The 23,738-nt window shown below is 43.5% G+C and overlaps 1 long non-coding RNA gene across 2 annotated transcripts in view; it reads right to left on the minus strand.

Annotated features, from left to right (window-relative positions):
• Nucleotides 1-5,800: 5,800 nt before the first annotated feature.
• The window catches only part of LOC141571162 (uncharacterized), a 123,033-nt gene continuing 105,095 nt past the window's right edge, over nt 5,801-23,738 (minus strand). Inside the window, exon 3 of one of the 2 annotated variants that reach the window (XR_012495871.1) lies at nt 5,801-5,939. This is a non-coding gene — a long non-coding RNA (uncharacterized LOC141571162). Of the gene's footprint in view, nt 5,940-10,278; nt 10,409-23,738 lie in introns of those variants that run through there. The other variant, XR_012495872.1, reaches the window with a different exon arrangement.

Here is a 23,738-nt window from a genome sequence, read left to right on the forward strand (position 1 = left end):
ATGCAGTTGAACCTAGAGAAGCCTGTAAAGGAGCGTAACTATTGTTTTCTTGTTTTGTGCCACTTGCTAGTTCAAGTACAAAAGAGCAAAGGGAAAGATACCACCGCTCTCCCACTCAGCCCCGCTGGAAACACCAAGAGCGAACTCAGCACCCACCAGTCCGGCAGACAGAGCGATCTCGCCGCTTTAAGTCTCGGAGAGCCCTCGGGCCCGCCCACAGGAAGGCGGGGCCGGCGCGGTGTCTGCTGGAAGTTGTAGTTTCAGGCCCGAGCGCTTTTTGACTCGTTTCTTCTTCCCCCACCGCCCCATGGCTGCCCACGGACTGTGAAGCTGCTGTGTACTGAGCACGAGACACAACCGGAGGAGATAAGAGGAGAGCATTGGGGCTCCGTTGATGAGTGTCTAGAGTGTGGTGGCAACGCAAGCTGCGCGCATGCGCGGCTGGCCGAGCGGTCCCTACTCCACCTGAGTTTCTCCAGTGCTAGTGGGACAGCGGGAGGGCACAAGGCAAGTTTGAGGTCTTACGGCTTGCTTGCGCATTGCAGTTGTTAGCGGGGAGATGGGGGGAGCTGTCTGATAATCGGAGGACAGTTTTCACCCTGCCCCACCAAGCCTTTCCGGATTCTCCCACCCCCTACCCTTTTCCAATTTGCAGAATTGCAGCTTCCCCACCCTTCCCCGACTCCTCCATCGCTCCTCCACACACACAACCCCCCCCCCCCCCCCCCCGTCTCTCCGTGGGAAGCCTTTCCCAGCTGTGTTGTGAAATCCGCTAGAGCCTTTTAGCCAAGGCCTTTTAGCCCGCCTGGAATTCAAACTGCCCCCTCCCTGCCAAATCCAGGTCATTCGAGGCAGCAAAAGGCTTGAGGCACAGGCCCTACAAAGCAATGCCCTCTTTGGTTCTCTTAAATTTATGTCCTCCTCTTCCCCTACAAAGCCGGGACTAGCTAGACGATAAATAAGGTGGATGGATAGTTAGATTACATCCTTAAATTTGCAAAGGGCTCTCATAGCTTCCTTTGCTCTGGGAGGTGGCCTCAGTATATGAAAGGACAGTGAATGGCCAAAGAACTTAACGAATGTAAAACACCCTCTATTTCCCAAAGGATAGCATCAGGCACAGTTTGTTGTGCATTTCTTGCTTGTCTGCCTTTCTTGAGACTCTGTCATACTGTTTTGTTCACCATTGTGTCTGCAGTGCTAACACATGGTGGTCTCTTGGTGTATGTCAGGTGACGAAATGCATGAATCTAGTGTCTGCCCTTCAGGTCTGTACCCAAAATCTGTTGGGAGAGGTAAAAATGAAAATAGAAATGCAGGTCTATACAAAGCTTTGGGACAGGAAGGAAGAAGCACATAACTGCCTGGAGAGGTCCCTGAAGCCTGCGTGGAAGAGGCAGTACCTGCTAAGGTTTGGAATTGTCCCTCTTTGAGTTAGCAGGTAGGAAGTTAGCACACCAAAGCTTCCATGTGAGCTTTGTCTGAGATGGAAAGGGGCTGGTTACTTAAGAACTGGCCAAGACAGGAACACAAATGCTACCCTCTTCCAGGTGGTCATCTGCAGAAGCTGTACTTTCCAGAGACCCAGGCTTTCTTCAGACATCTTTGGAATGGTCTTTGTGGAACTGCCTTTTGAGCTTACAGCACATTTTTTTGTAATCTCTCAGCAAGTGGAATATGTCGTTCCATTAGAGAGTTGATATTCGGGAACAGCAAGAAGTCATTTTGGATGCAGGTCTAGAAGATGAGGAAGACAATTACGTAGCATAATAGTTGAAATTTGGGGGAAGGTGTTTGTTAGTTTATATAGGGCAAAGGTTCTCATTCTGGAGTGTGTGAAGTTTCAAGTGTATGTACAGTTTCCTAATGGATCATGTCTTTAGCTTTTATCAGATTGCTCAAGGACTCCATGATTCAAAAGAGATTAACAGCCACTACTATAGAGTTATGAAATCATTTCTTCTTGTAAGCTAGCTCTGAAGGACAGTCATGTGGCAGGACAACAGAGGTTTCAGCTTATCATTTGATGTGTTGTCTCAGTGGATTCCAGAGCTTCCAGAGCCTCCGTGTCTCCACATATAAAGTGGAAGGTAGAACTGGAAGTGGGTGGGGGGAAGAGCTGGGCTCCATGGTCACTTTTGGACTGAAGCTTCAGGACCGTTTTTGTCACAGGTTCCTCAAGCCACATAGCAGTTGCTGTTGATCTGGATGCCTTAACAAGTTTTGTCTCCTAACTTCAAAAAAACCCTCTGAATACCCAAGACCCACCTTGAAGAGAAAGGAGTACATGGAAGACATCCCTGCTATATTAATTTCTACAATGGTCAGAGTCAGGGGCATACACGTAGAGTGACCTAAAATTATAAACACAGGAAATGCTGCTTCCATAGGCTTTCTCTGTTGTTCAGTTCTATATATGTGTGTGAGCTTTCTGCCTTTGACTCAAGCTGTTTTCTCTTTCTGGGATTCTTTTTCTCCATATTTTTGCATCTATCAAAATCCAAGAAGAAGGAACTGCTTCCTGAAGAATGCTGTTTCTTCCTAACTGAATGCTTTTATTTTTCTGGTCTCCTAACAAGTTCCTACACATCGTTTCAGACTCTTAGACACCTGTTCCACTGTGACCCTTTCCCTGACATTCCCTACAGGCCCTCCTGGGCTGTTATTCACCTGGTCCTCTGAGCAGTTATTGACATTCCATTCTTTCAGCTGCACGATTCAAAAGCCCTCCACAATCTGGCTTCGATCTTCAACACATCTCCACTTTTGTTTCCTAGTCCAGCCATGTAGTACATTGTGTTCCCGTCAGAAGCCTTCCCTGATCCCAGAAAGAATTAATTGCCCATTTACCCTGCACCTTGTGACTGTACTTTTTAACAAACCTATCATGGCACCTAACACACTGTATTGAAAATTTTTGTTTATACACCTATCTCCTGAATGATACAATGGGTTCTTTTACCACATGGACCATGTTTATTTCATCCTTGAGCTTGAAATTTAACAGACACTCAATAAACGTTGAATAAATAAATGAATGGATGGTTGAATGATATAGTTTGTTTACATAAGTGTCCCTCCCACTTTATTAAGTCTTTGAGGTTAGTAATATTGGCTCATTTATCTTTTGGTCTTAATAGCTAGTTTTTGCCTGGCATATAATAGGCGCCCAATAAATACTTTTCACTGAATGAATGAATGGATGAATTTATAGTCTTTTGTAATATCTCCAACCTGATATAGCCTTTCCCTCCTTTGAAACCTGGAACACTTTCCTTGTGTTTATCCAGTGGCATTTTCTTTAGCTTGTACTTTCTCAGCATCTAATCCCCCCTACTTGGTGGTCAGTTCCTTGAGGGTAGAAATAGAGCCTTACTTCCCTTGGTGTCCCCTGCAGTGCCCACTGCATTGCTGGGCATATAACAAGGGCTCACCTTTGAGCTGTTCTGGGAACAATGAAAGTACCTGTCATTCAGAGCCCCTGTTGCAGCAATGAAATGCCCAAGTACGTGAATTACGTTCACATAGTAAATCTCCAAACCCACTCCTTTGCCTTATGGGTGCTCAGTGTTGCCAACTGCTGGGTGAGAGGATGGCAAAGCTGAAAAGACCATATTGTTTCACATTTGTGTTCTCTGCAATACCCTGTACTAGTAGGTGCCCAGTAAATGTAATTTTCACATTAATAAAGGACACGAAGCCCATCAAGAATGAATGAGCCCAAAGCTACAAAAGAGCTGCTGAAAAATGAAAATCCCATCAGCTAATAAGAAATGGAAAGGTGGGTCAGTGGACTCTCCCTCAGGGTAACAGTGTCGAAAGAATTGAAAAGCATGTTTTTCTCCATAAAAGACGGAGTGCCATGTATGCATTTGAACTTCAAAATGTTAAAAAGTCCCCCTAATTCTGCCATAGCTAAATAGAGAAGAGCAATCCTCAAAATTAGAATTTGTTAGCTGTGGTGGGACTTTTTCCTCCATTTGCTTTTTGTGTGGGCATTCGCTTCTCTTCCTCTCTTTTCTCTTCTTTTTCTTCCTTTCAACATATCTTTGCTGAGCATTAACTATGTTCTAGGTACTCATTCTTCTAAGAGCTTTATACTCATATTTTCTCATCACACTCATAACGACTCTGTGATGTAGGTCTTAGTATCTCCACTTAAAATGTGATAAAATTGGGGCTCAGATTCAAGAAGTTGCCTAAGGCCTCACAGGCAGTAAATACGAGGATCCTAATTTAAACCGAGGTCTCATAAACACTGAAGCTTATATGTTGTTGCTGAATTCCTACATTATAATGCCTCTCTGTACCAGCCAATGGTTCTAGTCTCACATAGCTTACAACTAGAAAGACAGTAAAAGTAAACCAAGTACAGGGTCACAGGTTAGCAAAGGGTAATACTGGAACACAGAGAAGGTCATCTATGTCGGGATGGAGGAGAGCAGGAGGGTCAGCAATGGCTCCCAGGGAAGGGGTCCCTTGAATTGAGCTCTCAAGACTAAGTGGGAGTTGCTAGATCAAGCCAGGGACACCATCTGGAGGAGGTACAGCAAGTACAAAGGCCGGGGGTGAGAAGCCACCCAACATGTGCAAGGAACTGAATGTACCATGTTTCCCCGAAGATAAGACCAGGTGTTATATTAACTTTTGCTCCAAAAGATGCATTAGGCCTTATGCTCAGGGGATGTCATCCTGAAAAATCATGCTAGGGCTTATTTTCCGGTTAAGTCTCATTTTCAGGGAAACATGGTAAGTGTTGCCAGGGCGCGAGAAAGGTAAATGTTTTAGTCATTTTGTTTTCAAAGCTTGTGTGTGTGTGTGTGTGTGTGTGTGTGTGTGTGTGTGTGTGTGTGTGTGTCATAACTCACAGTGGCTAATTGTCTTTGCTTTGTCAGAAAACGCTGAAATGTAAAGATGAGTGGGTCATTGAAATGAATTAAGGTTTTCATGTTGATTTCAAATGCTCTCCAGGGGACCAGTGCATTCTGATGTCCAGATGACATAGTGAAGTGGCCAATGCCATGGCCTTGCTGTCCAGTGAAATCAGATAGCTATGAAAGTACACTGATACTTCAGGAAAAGTCCAAAATGGGAAGGCTCATAGTATGCTTTTTAAAAAAGGAATTATCCTTTATCATTTCCACAGGATATAAAAATGTAAATCATTTTATTCTTATGTCTGTTGTGAAATGATTTCGCTAGTCACTCCAAACACTCAAATTAAGATCTAAGGTGGTGGGTCCGTGGGATCCATTATACTATTCTCTCTAATTTTGTATATTTTTGATGTTGTTGAACAAAAATTTTAACTTTCATAGCTGAAAGTCTTTTTAAAAGAAAGGGTTTATTAGGCCATTGCTAGGGAAAAAAGGAAGAAGAAGAGGAAGAGGGAGGAGGAGGAGGAGGAGGAGGAGGAGGAGGAGGAGGAGGAGGAGGAGGAGGAGAAGGAGAAAGACAGGTCTGGGGAATGGAGTGTAATCCACCAGCAACATGGCTGGGTAGGAAAGACAACATGTCCATAGGCCCTGAGTTTTGCAAGCATTTTTATGCATCAAATGCGAGGAGGGGGAATGTAAGCTGTTCTGAAAGGATTTACATTAGCTGTAGACAAAGGGGATGGGAGAAGCTGAAGCTGGGCTAGTTCTGGGATAAACCAGAGTCTGCAGCACATTCCACAGCAGAGTCCCTCAAGCTGGTGTGTAAACAAGGAGGAAAGGCTCCTGGAGTTCGATGGTGGCCGGCTAAAATAATCTGCCAAGGCAGCAACCTGAAAATTTGTCTGCAGATGCAACAGATATACAGGAATGTGAGCAGTCTTTTGTCAGAGTTGGTCCACAGCTGTTCACAGGCTGTTCCGTCTCTTTTTGTCACTCTCCAGTTGCTGTAATTGTAATCTAGAACATCTCAGAATTTTCTCCCTGTCAGTGTTTTCCATAAGACTAAAAAAAAAAACTTTTTAATAGACTATATTTTTAGAGCAGTTTTAGGTTCACAGCAAAGTTGAGTTGAAAGTGCCGAGTTCCCATACACTCCCCGCCCCCACACCTGTACACAGCCCCTGCCACTGTCAACAAACATCCTCCACTACAATGGGTTTTATTAATCTAGTCTTTAAATCAGATATATATTATAGATGCTTTGCTTATTTATCAATTATATAGTGAGCATTTCACCATTTGCTTTGCATTTTGCTAGGTCTTTGCTAAATAGGCATAGTCCCTGCCCGTATGTTGTTTATAGTCTAGTGGGAGATCCATTGAAGAAGTAATTTTACAGAAAAAACTTAGGTACAAAATGTGATGAGGAGAACCAGAAGATGCTACAACTGTATACTAGGAGAATTCCTTCAGTACAGGTGGTCAGGAAAGGCTTTCCCAGAGAAAATCAACAGGTAAACTGAGATCTGAAAGAGAAGCAAAGATGACAGGGAAAGCATTTTAGGCAAGCAGAGTAACGGCCTGCAGAGATCTTAAGGCAAGAAGGAGCCTGGCATATTTTAGGAGCTGAAAGTTGGTGGACAAAGACAGAGATGCGGCTGGAAAGTCAGGCGGAAGCCAGAACATGTGGGCGCCATGTTAATTGGTCTTTACCCTGCGTGATGGGAAACAGTGGATGGGTTTTACACAGGAGGTGCCATGAATGGACTTTATTTTAAAACGAAGACCCTGACTGCATTGTGAGAAATGGATAGGAGTGGAACTGAGGAGACTTGCTGGTAGCAAACTATTGGAATCGACGCAGAGATGATGGTAAAGTGGAGAGACAGAGAAATGGACAGGTGCCATCTTCATGAGATGGAATCAACAAGATTTGGTGTTTGCTTTGAAAAGATAGGGCAGAGCTGTGTTTCTTGGCTTGTAAAACTGGATAGATTCTGGTGCATTTACTGAGATGGAAGAAGGGGTGAAGAGAAGATCAGGAATTTACAAGGGCTTTATAACTATTTTGTCTATTCCAAATAATTACCCTGTGCTAGGTTCCGTGCTAGGTGATTCACACTCAGCATCACAGAAGTACTTTTATCTGATGTCATAGGAACTAGCAACGGGTTGATTCCCATACTGCCACAGCTCAATGAACCTTAAGGGACTGTATTTACTGTCCTCTGCTATCATTTCAAGTGCACATTGTTTGTTTCCTATGCACAGCTCATTGGCATACGGTTATCTGAAGCTCGAAGCATTGTCTCCAACTCCCTTCCCAATTATTTTCTCATGTGACTCACTGGGCAACTTCCACGCCTTTTTATTTTCCTTCTCTCAATACTATACCTACTCATGGTAACTTGTTTAATAGGTTTATTTAGACATCTTTCCCCTCCCCCTCCATGGTCAGTTTAAAGTCGTCTTGATCAGGGCAGGTCACTGGGCAAACGTGTTCTCAAGCCATACGTAGCAGAGGTTCATCTTTGATCCATTATCCCAGATGCTCCATCCCATGGAGCATTACCTCCCTGGTCTCACTTCCCTTCCTGAAGCACTGCAGTGGTGTGCCCACTGTTATAGGAAACAAACCCCAAATTCTCACCTTCCATATCAAAGCCCTTATCAGAACAGACTATGACATCCTTTCCATCTTCTCTTTATTCTAATCTGCCTCCTCTATTTCTCTGGGGCCCTTCTGTCACTGCTTCTCTTTAATAGTAACCAGGAGCGTATGGGATATTTTCATTTGTGTTGTGCCATTCAATCCCACAACACCTCCCCCTGGTTCCTTTCCCCACACCTGGCCTATCGTCGTCATCCAAATATTTGTTGAATTAGTGAATGAACTGTGTTGCTGGGAAAGCAAAGGATGCCTTATTTGAAGGGGGATCAGGCCTGTTTCTGTTTTTTTAAGAGGAATTTTAATGTTTTCTTAAATTTTCATAAATAACAGCTCATCTATCACCTATTACCAATTGTAAACTGTTAATTCATTTATAATCGTATGGTTCATTCTAAATGAATGACTAACATAAGTATGAACCTGATCTCTCAAATGAATTATTGCTTGGGTTAGAGGTGCAGTGACACCAAAATACCACTAAAAAGTAACAATTAAAAAGGAAAAACCAAAACCATTATCTCATGGTACCTCTAAAACACCAATCCAGATTTTCAGCTTTGGCTGGACATAGCTAGATGGCCGTTTTCTAATACTTCAGTGCCTCTTCTAGGGTTGCACTGAACAGCGTGTTTCCGTCTAGATGGTGTCATTACTGTTTTGTGCATTTTGGTAGCACTTTATATTTGCAAAGTGCAGGAAAATCACATTCATTAGTATTTCTTTAAAGCTCCTGTGTGGTAGCTCAGCATTACTGAAGCCAAGCATAAAAATAAGTGTGCACTTATCGGAAAGTTGCTGATAGGGTCCAAATGAAATGTCAATGAACACTAATGCACAATATTCGGAATGTTATAGTTTCTCTAGATACATTTCAGTGGAACTAAGAAACCTCTTTCCATAGCATTTGGATTTCCAACTCAAAAATGAATCCTAATTTTGACGGAAATAAGTGATTATTGTATTAGATCTTACTTTAAATGTTAGTTTATGTTACTATTTAAAACTTAACTACACAGACGTCTAAGCTTATGAAGGCAATGTTTAAATCTGCATTTCACAGAACTCATTTGCATTCTTGGCAGGAGCAATTTTTTTTAACACTCAGATTAAAGTAAAAATTAAATGCTCTTGTGGCAGAGAATCTGAATTATTCAATTATGTGGATTTGGGATCACCTCAAATTGCCCAGAATTTATCATTTTAAAGATCTAATTGTAGTTAATTAGCCCAAAAATATTCACCTATCTCAGACCAGTACACTCTAAGAATCTATTCTAATAGAAGAGAGAGCCCCAGTCCATAAAAGAGTCAAAGAAAGATAGGGCAAACACACTCAGGTTCCCCGGTCCTTTTGCTTCACCAAAGTCACATGTGGCCTCCATCTCATGGTTCAATGTGGGGGCTCTATCTCCAGGCTCTTCCCCTTGTTTCAGGCAAAAAGAAGGAGAAAGAGGAGGAGGAAGAAAAAGAAAGGGAGGAGGAAGAAGGGAACAACACAGGCAACAGGAAGACTTTTCAGAAACTGCCCCACAGACTCCCCAGCAGCCATGTAGCCTCACTGATGAGAGTTCCCCACCCTCACCAACCTCTGCCCTCCACCCACCGGCGTGGGAGATAGGAGAACAGAGTAATGTGTTTGTTTGGGCACATAGCCATCCCAAACAGAACTGACGGTCTGGTAATAATGAAAACAGGACGAATGGATGTGACTTGAAGTAGGAACGAGCAATATTACCAGACCGGCTGTTTTAAGTGTGAACCTAGAGGGACATACGAATATGTGGTGCAAAGACAGAACATGATGAGAAGTAACCGGAACAATTGAAGGAAGAAGAGCTGGGTCTGAAAAGGTTTCATGGAGGTTTCCAGCCCTTCAAGTCACCTCTTGGTGTTGTTTTAAGATTTCAAGGTGGAACCACATATGTCAAGTTCCCTGTATAATTGTGATGAAGGTGGTAAACTTTATGTAGAGAACATTTTTCATTTCCCCCAATGTGCGCCAGGAGCTATAATCCAAGAATGTTCATTCCAGAATTATTTGTAACAGCCAAAATTTGGGGAAAAATCCTAAATGTCCATCAACAAAAGAATAGATAAATTTTGGGTTATTCATAAAGTGTGGAATACTTTACAACCGTTAAAATAAGTAAAATTTGACAAAGCTAGGTGGTAGGCACTAAGGTATTTGTTATATTATTCATTTTGTTTTTTCTATGTGATTGAATATTTCATAATTTTATAAATTAGCAAAATAAAACAAAACAAAACTCGGGCAGTGTTTCCCACTATTTGATCTACAAACCACCTGCATCAAAATCACTGACGATATATATTAAAATGCAGATTCCTGGGGCCCCTCCCAGGCCCAGTACTAGAACCTCCAGGCCTAAGCCCAGTAGTCTGTGTTTCAAACAAGGCCACTCAGTGATTTCTAGAGGACTACTGACACAGTGTCTGGGTGGGGAAAAGAATTGGACGGAAAACAGAAATTGTGACGACCTCTGGGCTGGATAAATGAGTCATATAGAGCCTGAAGGAGGGCTGAAACTATCACGTATCCCAGACGCTGGGGTGGAGCACAGAAGCTGCCACCCCTTGATACCGGCATAGGGGGCAGTTTAGTGGTGAGCAGGACCTAGTCGTTAGGATTAAACTGTGAGAAATGGAGAACCCAAATATCAGTGGCTTAACCAAGCAAGTCTTGCATTGCCTTGTCATGTGGAAGAAGTCTGGAGATGGTCAGTTCTCCACGATGTCAGGAATCCAGGCTTAGTCGACGCTGTTGCTCTGCCCGTGCTCTGCACGCCACGCCTGCCTCGTGGCCTAGGAGGGTTGTTGAGCTTGAGCCACCATGCTGACACTGCAACCAACATGAAGGAGGAAAGGAGAAAAGGGCACCGCTCCCGTTAAGGATGTTTCCCGAAAGCAGTACGAACCACGTCTGCTCACTTCTCGTGCCATACATAGCTGAAAGGGAAACTAGGACATGTTGTCTTTATTTCAGGGGGTCAGGCACCCAGCTAAAGATGGGCAGGGGAGGTTCCATCCCCATGGAGAAAGGAGGAAATGGATGCAGGAGCCTCTGTCATAGGGGCTGGGGGCTCAGAGCCTATGGAAGCTCAGCAGCAAAGGCCCAGGAAGCTGCCGTGAGGACTCCAGGATCAGAGCCATACTGGTCAGGTGATTTCTGGGGTAGCAAGTTGCAAAGTGTGCTATGGGGCCAGCAGTTGCTACATCACCTGGCAGCCTGTTAGAAATGCCAATTCAGCCCCCACCCCCTCACCCGACCCCCCAAACACACGTCTCCTGAATCAGAATCTACATTTTAACACGACCCCCAGAACTGGGCTAGAAGGCCTCAGAGGAGAGAAAGAATAGAAGCTGGGCAGGCTTCTAGCACAGGACAGGGACCAGAGGAGAGCGTGTTCTGGCAGAGCGCTTCTTGGGCTCCTGTGAGCCAGCGAGCTCCCTGGAAGCAAAGGCAGAGACAGGCCAGAGAGCTGAAGGGAGGTGAATGGAAGAGACTGGCAGCAAGGAACGAGACAGAGAAGAAAGCGACACAGAAACTGGGAAAGAACATGGCCATGAAAACACACTTTAACAGAGTCAATGAAATACAGATTTAACCGGCCTGTACCGTGGACTAAGCAACACTTAATCCTTACAATACCCCGGAGTGGCAGGAACTACGTTCTCATTGGAGGTGTTGAAGCTGAGCTTCAGAGATGTTCACTTGCCAAGGTCACACAGCTGGGTAGTAACATAGCTTACAAGGATACTGTGTAGAGATCTGGCCAGTTTTCAAAGCACTATTATATTCATCATCGAATGTAATCCTCACAGTAACTTTGAAGTAAACAGAAAGTGGCTATTTTAATTTTGCACCTAAGGAGTTCCAGGATTTTGCTTCCCTGTCCATTTTTTTTTTCCATTTTTGTTTCCTGATTTCCTGACACATGATGATAATGAAGACTGGATAAGAGTGTGAGGTTCACTGAACCTGAACTCAACTGTGTGAGAGTCTAGCCCTGGAGCAGGCACACAGTAGGTAGGCCCTTTAATGTGACTGATGGTATAATTACAACAATTGGTTTTATTCAAGAGGAAGGTAATATTACAAAAGTAGTTTATTGGAATGAGGAGCACAGAAGCCAGATATGGGGTGGGGGGTGGGAGGATTGAAGGTACTGTGTCAGCAGCAAGGGAAGGGATTCTAAACACTGTGTAAATGAGCACCGGAGCCAGACAAGCTTAGTCCGCCTGGCCCCACTGCTAACTTATTAAAATGGTGATGTTGGATAAATTACCTAACATGCCCTTGCTTTCCCTTCCTCTTTCTTCAAAGTTGAGATAAATAGTACTTTATTGGGTAATATCATGAGGGTTAAATGAGACTAGGATGATAAGCCCAGGGCTCTGAAGAAAATAAATATTCAATAACTATAGCTATTATTAAATCTGGTTATGGATGGAAGAGTAAAATGAGGTGGGATTTAAAGCAGTAGTCGGTTCAGGTGGTCACTAAGATGAAGAATAAAATAACCCATGTTAACTGCTTTGGATGTTTATCAGTTCATAGATTTTATATAACTTTAAATTTCAAAAAAAAAAAAAAAATTCCCTGTTCCCCAGGCTCACATACTTTACACACTAATTACAATTAATTTGCCTTCAGATGATGCTGCATTCTCACAAATGTATGTGGTAACTCTGAATCTAGCAAATGAATACAAAACAAATCGTCAGAGCTCCTTACCTTAAATGTTTATGAAGTGAAAGAAGTCAAGGGAAAATGCCAACAAACGCTTGTTGTCTCACTTATGAGAAGCGTTGGCACAGCTTCTGAAGGTGACAGATGTTCTGCTTCCTAGAACCTTTTTGTTCCACCCCCAAAATCTATATTTTCCTTTAGTATATTGATTTCTTGTTATAGAGCAGAGTAGCTATTAAATATCTTTATTTGGGAGCGAGGGGATGCCAGAATGTGAGAGGGAAAAGGCATCAGTATTTAAAGAAAAGTTATGGAATGGGTGGAAAAGAACTGGAGAGAAGATGGCAGTCTATATCTGGGACATTATTGACGGTTTGACTGAAGGACAGAGACTTGCCGAAGGAAGAACACAGGGAACAAATGAAAAAGCATCCAATCACAGGTAAACCCTTTGATGGATGAGGAAGGCACTTGAATAGATGAGAAAGCACTTTCTCCAGTGGCCAGCTGGCTCACCTCATCTCTCTTGTTGGCTGGTAGCACAGTGGAACGACTCAGTGTAACAAATGATGGAATATGTGTATAATAGTGAACCAGCTGATGCAAACTAACAGCAAATCCAAGTGTTCTTTTCTGTTCTGATGAGGGGCTACTGATTTCTCTGTAGGGCTGATGTTGTAGCTTCACTACCAAAATCGCTAGAAATTGAGTTGACTAATTATGAACAATGTCCCCAACACCACTTTTCTCAGCAATAGAAATAACATTTATGGAATGTATTTGTAGTTTCAAAGTAGGCTCAACTGCATCATCTCATTTTATCTTACAAATAATCCTGTGAGCTCAGTATCATTATCCACATTTTGTACTTGAGAAAACTGAGATTTATCCACACCCAGGTGCATCTTACCACACTACCTTTCTTCGGCTCCTCAACAAATATCAATCTATGGCTATAGTTCCCACAAAGTACTTTTTTTTTGGGGGGGTGGCATCTTTGCCAAGCATACCCTAGGTTTCAATAGTGTTTTTACCTCCAGGCAACTCCATGGGCTTTGACATCTCTCAAAGGCCTTAAGAGTCCACTTGAGGTTGTTTGGAGGACCTGGAATGAGGGTGGGGACTAGGAGTGAGGCAGGACAGTGCAGTCCTACCAGAAACTAAGCTACAGCTTCCCTGGGCTTCTGAGGACCCTGTGACATTGGTGCCTCCCTTTTCCCCTGCAGCTCACACTTTCTGCAACACCCTCTCACATGCCCCCCTGGAACCTCTGGGCTGCCCTCCAGCCATCCTATGTATCCCATCCCTCAAAAGGCCCACCTACTCTATCTCCATCTAGATACCTCAGCCACCAGTTAGGAGAGCAATCGCTTATTGCAAATGACTATCTCCTTGAGAGAATTTCCAACATGAGGAACAAACAGCCTGGAGAAGGGGCTGCCTTAACCACACCAAGAGGTTTTCATCCTCTTGGGCAGAAAGCCTCCACTGCCTCCCCCTCTGATAACTTCCTGGTCTGGGGTAACGTCTTCTATCATCAGTGGTCAAGTAGCTTAGAATTGTGACTACACACTGAAAAGAGAGCTGCCTTGCCTCAGGTTGGCAGTGCAAAGCTATGCAAATTACAGCTAGGTAGACCATAATAGTTCCCAGCTAGTGTACAGATTTGCCTGTTTTTGAATCCAGGCAGCATCACTCGCTAGCTGTGGTACCTTGGTCAAATTACTTATCTTCTCTGTGGCTTAGTGTACGCATCTTCAAGCATGGTAATAATAGTACACATGGAATGGTAACGAGGATTAAAAGTGCTATATAGGTAAAGCGTTTAGATCAGTTCCTAGCACACAGAAAAGCTATATAAGGATTAGATAAACTGAATTTTTAAAATTACCTACTTTTAAAAGTATCTGCTCCGCATTAGGATATTTACATCTGAAATTCAGATTTTGGCTGGAATTATCCTGCCCCTTCAGGTGCAGATAAGTGGTTTCATCTCCCTTTCCATGGATTTTGAAGAAAAAAAACCTAATCATCTCCCCAAGAATTCGTTGAATTCCCAAGTGTACTTTACATTTCTTGATGAGGTCAGGCTCTAAGCACCAGCTTCTTCAGAATTATTCTGTTTTGTTGTTCTGCACATTGTGTTCCACAAATGTTTAACTCAATATCCACACAACATTTATCAGTGTTCACGTGCATAGCAAGCGTTCCCGAGCCTTTTGAGAAAGAAATGGTTGACGTTGCAATAACCCAATCCATTTTAAGTTCAGCATCAATCATTCCTGTTCTTTCCTAGGCTTCTGACCATGTCCACATCTTAGGATCTAGCCTCCTGCCAGGTTCCTTCACTCCCCACTCTCACCCCTTTTCCTACTATGTCTCTTCAAGCCTTCACCCCCAGATTGCCTGAGACTCCAGATTCTCCTGGTTCCATTATGCAGACAAATCCATTTAAGCTCTCTCCAGCCCACCTACTAAAAAAAAAAAAAAAAAAAAAAAAAGGATGGGTAAACCCTTAAAGGTCACCGTTTCAGGCACACAAAGACCTTGGTGAAAATTTGAAATTATCCTTTTTAATTATCGTTCATTACATTTTTGGCCCAAGATTAAACTCATCCCTGTTCTCTTTGTTTGAGGGGTGGGAAACAGGGAGAGGATGGTTACTAAATGTACATTATTTCAATTAGTTCTCACAGCAATGCTGCAAGGTAGGTGTGATTTTCCCCATTTTATAACTGGGAAAACTGCAGCTCAGAAAAGTTAAGGAATATACCCCAAATCATCTAGCTGGGAAGGGATGAACAGAGTTAAGACCATGTGCATCTGCCTCAGAATCCCTCACTATTTTCTCTGCACCCCAGTGCCTAATCCATTGTGCTTGGCTTTGAGAATCTAAAGTGTCCCAAGGTGATGGGAGAGATCAGGAGCTAAATGCAGCTCCTCCTTTGGGCCCTTCATCTTGGCCAACCCTCAGCTGTGCCCCTGGCTGCCATCTTATGGTAAGTGTCCATGTCTTCATACATGGGGCCCAGCCCTTAGCCCAGCCTTCCAGGTGGGATCTGAACAGCGCACAGGAGAGCAGGACCCTTCATTTTATTCTTTACCCTGGATTTCTAGTCACACAACCTGAGATCACTTTGGCTCCTTGAACCCACATTTCATTGCTGATTCATCCTGGGTTTCCAGCCAATGGAAACCTCTAAAACAAAAGTACTCCTTGAACTCTGGAGTCAGTCCCAGGAATTCCTGCTTCACTACTTCCTGTGAAACTTGGACAACTCACCTCTTTTTTAGACCCCAGTTTCCTTGGATGCTCTAAAAGAGGTGATGTTATTATTATCTTATAGATCATTAGAAAAATTAAATGAATTAATGCAAGATGCTAACCCAGTACCTGGAACATTGTAAAGTTCAATAAATATTAGCTGTATTAATATTAATTATAAATGTCCATCCTCTCCCCCACCTCCAGACAAATATGATCTCTCCTCTTCCCTGTTTTCCCCACATGAGCCTGCACATGTCTGTACATACGCACAAACCCATTATTGGAAGGCGCTCTCTTCAAGCAGAAGTTTTGGCCTTAGAAACTGTGGATTTGGTTTTATATAGCTATCTAGTGACCTTGGGCCAGAGCTTCAAACTCTTTTAGCCACAATTTCTTCCTCTGCAAAACAGAAATTATAATTTTGTACTCTCTTAACTCACAGCATTATCATAAGAATTACATAAGGTAGAAATGTAAAGAAGCTCCATATTTACTGGAATCATATTTCCATTCCCCTAATAAAAGTATGTTAGATTTTTTTTAACTAAGTGCAGGAATGTATACTTATAATCTCTGTTAAAACATATAGACTCATTTAGGATTTATCAAACTAACATGGTTCTAAATGCTTTCTCTATATCAGCCTTCACATATTTTTTTCACGTGATACTTTTTATTTGCTCATGAGTTTTAAAAGTCTCTTAATAAAATGAAAGCACTGGAACACTATCCCCCACTAGTCACAAATTTTCTTTTATTAAGAATGAATCTGCACCCATTGGCTGCATTATATACTTGGTTGGGGCAATGGCAGAGTCAAAGAAATACAATTCGGGTTGGGTGCCCTCACGTCGTACTTCGGGAAAATGACCTACATACCTAACCTTAAATGTTACTGTCTTGAGACAGTTATGCAACCTTTCAAAGAAACCTAGAAAACCTCAAAATGTCCAATCATGGAACAAACTTGCAACTTTGATGGTAATTCTCTTTAACAGCATTCCTTGCTGGGCCTGTCTGAAATGCAGGAGACATGACATTATGGAATTGAAAATCTTAGGATTCGTCACCTAACATTAATGCTGAAGGGCCTGGGGTACCATCCATATTAAGCTCTACATTTTACAGGTGAAGATGCTGACCCTAGAGAGAGAAAAGGATTTATCCCAAATCAATCCAGTAGGTAGCAGAGCCCAGAGGAACCCAGGTCAGCCTTCATTCGTTTGGGTTGTTAGTGGACTGCAGGAATCAGAGGTAGGAAGAGAGGGGTGGACAGATCAGAGGAACAAGAGGCACATTTTGCACACATCTAGTTCTTATTCTTCATCCTAGACCGTGTTCCCTGCCCCTAAATTGGTCGGATGTCCGGAGAGGGACGACCACTGGAGCAGAAGAGATAACAAGGACACCTGAAAACCGTCACTGGGGGTTGTGTGGTTGGGAACTCAAAACCTAGCCAGAGGATTAAAAGAATTTCTGTAAATGTGGTTTCTGAGGGCAAGGAAGCCTTGCCCTACCCCAGCGCTGGCCCCGCCCCGTGCCCGGCAGTAACCCCAAGGCGCCCTGAAGCCTCGGCTATCTTCAACGTAGCCATTTGGGAAGAGAAAAACAGAGAATGTGCTCCTTTTCACTTCAAACCCAATCGTTAGGTTGGGGCCCCTCCCTGGCAGAAATGGGAGCATTAACTTTGCGCCCACGTGGCTTTTCTGCGGGCGTGTGCTCTGTTCGGAAGCCAGAGGCTCCTTCCCTTAACTGTCTTTTTGGGGAAAAGGAGATGTGAGGAGATGACAGAACTGAATAGGGGTCTGCCATGCGTGAAGGGGCAAGCAAGCAATGTAAAGACAACAGATGGGGGAAGGCGGAATGAGAAGTAATGAGGTGTCTGGGGCTGGAGAACGTGTGGGGGTGACGGCTCAGGAAGCCAGGTCGCCTGTTGGGCCTGAGATTGTGCCCTGTCCCGCCAGCGCCAGAAATTAGGGCACATCCGCAAAGCCCACACCCTTTATTTAAGAGAGAAACGGAAACCACCAGAAAACAAACCCTCTCAACTGTCCACCGCGAAGGGGAACGAGCTATGCGCAGGCGCGCAAGGTTCCATGTCTGCCCTCGAGTTACCCCGCGCTGCGGGCCGGGAGAACTAGGTGAAAGGTAACTAGCAGGCGCTGCTCCGGTCGACAGCCAAGGCGCGCGTGCGCGGGCTGGAGCAGCTTGGTCAATCCTCCCCAAATTTCTCCAAGTCTGCATTTCATTGAGCTGTGGTTGTGGCAGGGGCCAAGCATGAGGCGATGGAGATTGGGGGCGGGGGGCACCGAGCAGACAGGGAAAATGTTTGTCACTGAATCCTCAATGGAGAAATTAAACCCAGGAATGATTCGGGGGAGGAGGGGGGGAGACCACTTACTGAGCGCCATTGAGCGCCATTGGTTTGCTTGACAGGCAGCTGGGCGCGTCCCTGCATTAATTCTCACAACCCTTCGAACAAGGCAAAGTCGCCTCCCATTTACGAAAGAGGAAACTGAGGCGCAGAGAGTTCCTGTGACTTGTGGAGATCATCCGATCAATAAAACGCAATTTCTACAAATGGTCCCTGATTCAAGGTGTTTGTTTTCAGGGTGTTTTTTCCCGCCTAGTATTAATAACTGACGAGTGTAGCACCTTTTACAGTACACCCTCCCATCCATTACTCGTTCTGTCCTTACCTGAAACCTATGAGGTGGGTACTATTAATATTTCCCTTTTGCATAGGGGGAAACTGAGACTCAAGAAAATTGTTCTGGGATCACACAGAAACGAGCAGAGTTGAGATTTTGTGCCTCACTTTAGAGGGATTTAAAAGCTTAAAGCTCAAGATCAGTTCCCCCACCCCTATCCCACAGACCTTTGAGAATAGGAGAGCTTCAAGCTCTAAGGGATGAGTGGGATAGGCCATGAGGAAAACCAAGAAGTTCTCATCGTTGGAGGTTCCATGACAGAATTCTACAGTGACCACCCCTTGTAGGAGATAGTTGGGTTGTTGGCTCATTGACATTAGGGACAGAATGCACTGATTAAGGTTTGTTCAACTTGGTGTTTGTTGGATACGTTTATAACTGAGTGAACAACACATTTTCAATCCCAGACTAACCCAGAAAGAAGCTGCAAGTGTGTGGCAGTGGCTGAAATGACAGCTTTTTGTGTGACTTTCCCTGGATTAGGGCTCTTGCATTCATTCAGCAAACATACTTAGCACACAGCTGGAAAACAACAGGGTAGCTTCAAAGGGCAGGAATGCCTTGCTTCTCCTGAAAATTCTGAGTCCTACACATCTGGGGTGTGTGCCCCTTCATACACAGAGAAGCCATAGGGTTTCCTATAGGCAAGAAGTCATCACCCATGGAGAGGTGTAGGATCAAATCACACCCCTCCCATGCCCACTTGCCCCTCATTGCCCTGGCTGTTCCTCAGAATCACAAACAAGGAAGCAGGTCTGCTCCTCTCCTGAGGAAGCCTTGGAAACAGGCAACTACAAAAAGGAAAATGCAAGGGAAGCAGAAAAAACTACAGAGCAACCATCAGCCCCCTCCCACCCCCATCTCTTAACAAGAATCCCCTCCCTTGAGTGTCCAGTCAGGGAACTGGAATTTCACCGCCTTGTTCCCTAAGACTGTGTTGCTACTCAGGCTGATAAAGACAAAGGCTGCAATTGGACTGCTTTTTGCCCTAATGTAACCCTGCCCTGCAGCCTCCCTGAGATGACCAGGGGGAATCATGTGCTACCCAATGCTTTCAAGATGCCACTGTGAGCAGCCTGCCTGATGGTATTGGCAGGAAGAAAGCTGCTTGGAGACTTATATCATCACCCTGTGGAGAGTCTCGTGTGCTGAGAACTTGAGCCACGCTGGGCCCTTTGCTAGACACTTTCACTTGAATTCCCATACATCCTCCACAGCCCTGTGTAGTAAGGTGTGATCCCCAGGTTAAAAACTGAGGCTCTGAAGGGGTAAGTGACTTCCCCACATCACACAGCCAGTAAAAGGCATGACGGAAACTCAACTCCTTTCACTGCCCTCTACATTTAGATCCAATACCTCCAGTGGGCCCTGTATCTGGACTGGTTGGGAAAACTCTCCCTAGGTTTCTTTCTTTCTACCCTAATTATCCCAGAGACATTGCAATGAAAACGTAGAACAAGTGAAATTCCATGCCTTACATACAGGTAAATGATAAGTGACTTAGAGGAATGAATGAATGGATGGATGAAGGAAGGTAGAGAATGAGATGCGGCAACCACCTAGACTCCTGCCTGGCACATGGCAGGCACTCAATAAATATATACCAACTGAATTAATAAAGGAGGAAGAATAAACCAAAGTACAAGGTATGAAAGAATTTCAACGTGAGGTGCAAATACTTTCGGGAAACAATTGCCCAAAATTAAGTTCACAGATAAAGTTTATAGTCCTGTTGGAATTTGAAATTCTTCTTTTGGAATTATTGGTGAAAGGTTTACTGGTGCCAGGAGGTTATCAGATACACAGAAAGTAAATGAAGTTAAGCCCTAGTCCACACCCCCTTCCCGATGAATTGCCTGTCATGGTGTGTCTGGGGTGTGATGTATGCTGCTGGCCTTTTATCCATAGGAAAGGCCTTTCATTCCATTTAATAGGAGACAGTACTCATTATGAAGCATGACACAGGTTACAAAGTACATAAGATATGGTCCTTGCTCCCAAGTGGGGAAAACATGAGATTTGGAGTCAAACGTCTGAGGTTTGAGTCCCTGCTCTTTTAGGGTGTATACTTCCTTGGCTTTCCCCTATGTAAAATGGGTATGGAATGACCTCACGGGGTCATTTTAATGACTTAATAATATATAAAATTAGTAATTTAATATATAAATATATAAGAGGAAGGGGTTGATAAGTTGCAAGTGCTATTAGTTTAATTTTGTTCAGAGCAAGTATGAGGAGTGTTGTCCCAGGCACCAAGCCTAGCCCTCTCCAGGGAGGGGGATGGGACAGCTGTACACTTGAGCCCAGAGAAGGATTCTGGGCTGGAGGGTTTCCAGGCAGCACGGAGCCTGGAGGAGCAGAGTGGTACTGCCGGGGAGTAGGAGCTCAGCAAGTGCCTCTTGGGCCTTGGGCCTGAGCCTGGGACTTGTCTAGCTCTTCCCTACTGAGATACGGATGTATCACTTAAATTCGGTGGCTGCAGGAGGAAGGAGCATCCTGGAGCAGCTGAAACCATGAAAGCTCTGCTGCCTCACGGTGTGCATCGCGCCACTGCCCTGCTCAGGTCAGCCTAAATTCACCTCAGCCATCATTTATGGAGCCTTTGCTGGATGCTAGACCCTAAAAATACAGAGCAGGCCTGATACAAATATAGAATGTAGAAACATAAAATGACCTGAAGATTTAAGGAGGGAGAAACTGAGCGAGCACACAGGGTAATGGGAAATTCCCAAGGAGGTGGCCTTTGGCTGTGATGTGAAGGATGGAGCCTAATTTGACTGAGATAGAAAGCAAAATGGGTTTACACCTTTTGGCCAAAAAAAAAGTAGAATCCCACTTTGGCCATACCACATGCTTTCTTTGATTTATCCAGAGATTTTTGAGGGATGGAAAGAAAGAAAACACTGAGAAACACATCTTGCTCATCTTGGGAGAAAAGTGAGCACTAAGGCTTTACAGCCGAGGTTTTACTTGTTTACCAGCTCTGAGGCTTTGGCTACTCACCTTCTCTGAATGCCTGTTTCCTTGTCTATAAAATAAGTACTCTCATACCTAACTCACAGCATTGTTGTGGGGAATGGATGATATGACGAAGGTAAAGTATTCACCATAATATCAGGGATGCAATAAACTCTAGAGAAATGGCGGCTTCTTTCTCCTTTCCTGCCATATGTAGTGTCTGCTCAACAGGGCTGAGCTCATTCTTTTGCATTACCTCATAGCCTCTTTTAAAATTATAGGCCCAAGAAAGATTTTAGAACATCTTCCTAGACTCAGAAATGTCTGCTTTCTTCCCTCTTACCCATAGAAAAACTTGTACAAATGTCGACCCCTTGGGGGAAAAAAAGCAGCTCTGTTAATTAAGCATAGCCTTATTCTGTCTGAAGACTGTAATTACCTTCTGTGTAGATGTCTTGCCTTGAGATTTCCCCGGGTCCCCCAGGTAACCTCTCAGAGCCCAGCCTCCTTAGGGTGAAGATGCCTGAGGGCTGGGATCTTAAAATCCTTCCACAGAGGACAAACTCTGATCCCCATGGAAAGCGGTTGTAAATAATTAGTGTGAGCCCCATTTCTCTGCCTAGCTTCATGGCAATTTCAAGGACAACAACACAGAGGACAGCCAAGTTTCTGAGGCATTTCCTGAAAAATCCAAAATGCTCAAGTGTCAAGGAATTTCCCCCACACAGCATCCAAGTTAAACCGTGCTGTTCTTTGTCCCACTTCACTCTTAAATACACTGTAGTGGGTACGAGGAAAAATTTAATTCCCATAGGTATATTTTTTCCAGAGTTAATTGTCATTGGGAAAAAACTGTCAAGGCTATAAAAAGAAACAAGAAGTTTGAATTCAGCTAACCCCATCTCAGTGGTTCTTGGGGGGAATCCAGCAGTCAGTCATTTCGAGAGCTTAGAAGGGGAATCAGGTGATGGGGGTCCTAACTCTGTTTCTACCTCTAACATGATATGCAGCCTTAGCTAAATCATTTCCTTTCTCTAAGCCTCAGTTTCTGTTTCTGCACCTGTAAACTTAGACGTTTGGTTTAGTGGATCTTTACGTTTCTTCCTAATTAGCAATCACCTCTGGTGTATATTTGGAGTTTTGCTTCAGAAAACGTAGAGAAAAAATACCTGTGGAACACTGACATTTACTGAAATTCAAGCACAAGCACCAACCATAATCAAATAACAAAATCCAATTCAGGAAAATATGTACTTGAGAACAATAAAAGTATTACTCAGTTCTTCGCCAAAAGTTAAACTAAATTTAACTCTCTTTCTTTCTTTTTTTTTTTTTTTTTTGCTAAATGTATTTTATTTATTTTGCTATGTGTTGAATATATTTTTTAAAGGAAGCGTTTTATTAAAAGACAATACTGTGCCAACTTTTATTAGTCAGGGAAAGCAATGAAATTTTTGCTTACCTTTCCGCACATAATACGAATGTTAGATAGGGAATAAGGAACTTTAGTGTCAATAGTTAGGAATAACAGTGAGTATATTTATGAATTAACTTTTTTTAATGACTAGAACTAGGAAATGGTTGAATTGGTGTGGTGAACACTTGGCGCCCTGTTAGCACTTGTCTATCCACCAGTTTCTATGAGTGTTCACTGCCAAACGTTCACAGAAATTGCCCTCCGCAGACCGGGAGCTGACCCTCCCAAGAGGTTAGGCTCTCCTCACCCTCAGCCTGCAGCCAAATATTGATTGATATGGGGTTAAAATATCTGACACCTCACTTCAGGGTGGGACCAACTCTGTGGTGTGATTTATGCTCCAGAGCTCCCCTTAGCTCAGGCCAAGGCTACACTTGACCTGAATCAACATTTTTACCTGACTCCTTGCCCTTCCCATCGTGCATCCTCATCCATTCTCTTACAGATTTCTTTGGTGAGCACTCCCTCAGTAAATCACTTACACCCAAATCCCTGTCTCAGGCTCTGCATCTAAGACACTTAAGATAAGAATGTGTTGTTGTAATGAGTGGCCAGTAATGAAAACATTTGAATTTTTTCCATTCCTTCATTTATTCCACCAACACTTAACGAATTACCTACCTAGCATGAATCAGATACTTTCAGATACTGGAGATACTTATAATGGGCAAGATAGACACTGCCTCCTCAATAAACAACAATAAATGTGGTTTATTTGATGTGGGGAGATACATTGTGATAAACAAAACAGACAAAATAATCATAGTAAACAAAAAATTGAACAAGATATTTAGGATTCTTATATTTAGGGTTTTTTTGAACTGTGTCTCTGGATCGTGTGCTATGATCATTAAATAAACATTTAAAATTCAAGTATGCATTTTTTCTGTTGTATAAGCCTTGGACTCAATGACTGCATATCAAGGAATTCACTGCACAGATATACCTGTTCCTATTCTTAAAGACATATATGCAAGGCTGTTTATTGTAACATTGTTTATAATGGCAGAAGATAGGAAACAACTTAAATGTCCATCAATAGAGGATTGATTAAATCCTCCGATA

This window comes from Rhinolophus sinicus, linkage group LG04 (genome assembly GCF_036562045.2).
Source record: "Rhinolophus sinicus isolate RSC01 linkage group LG04, ASM3656204v1, whole genome shotgun sequence".
Classification (NCBI taxonomy): Eukaryota; Metazoa; Chordata; class Mammalia; order Chiroptera; family Rhinolophidae; genus Rhinolophus; species Rhinolophus sinicus.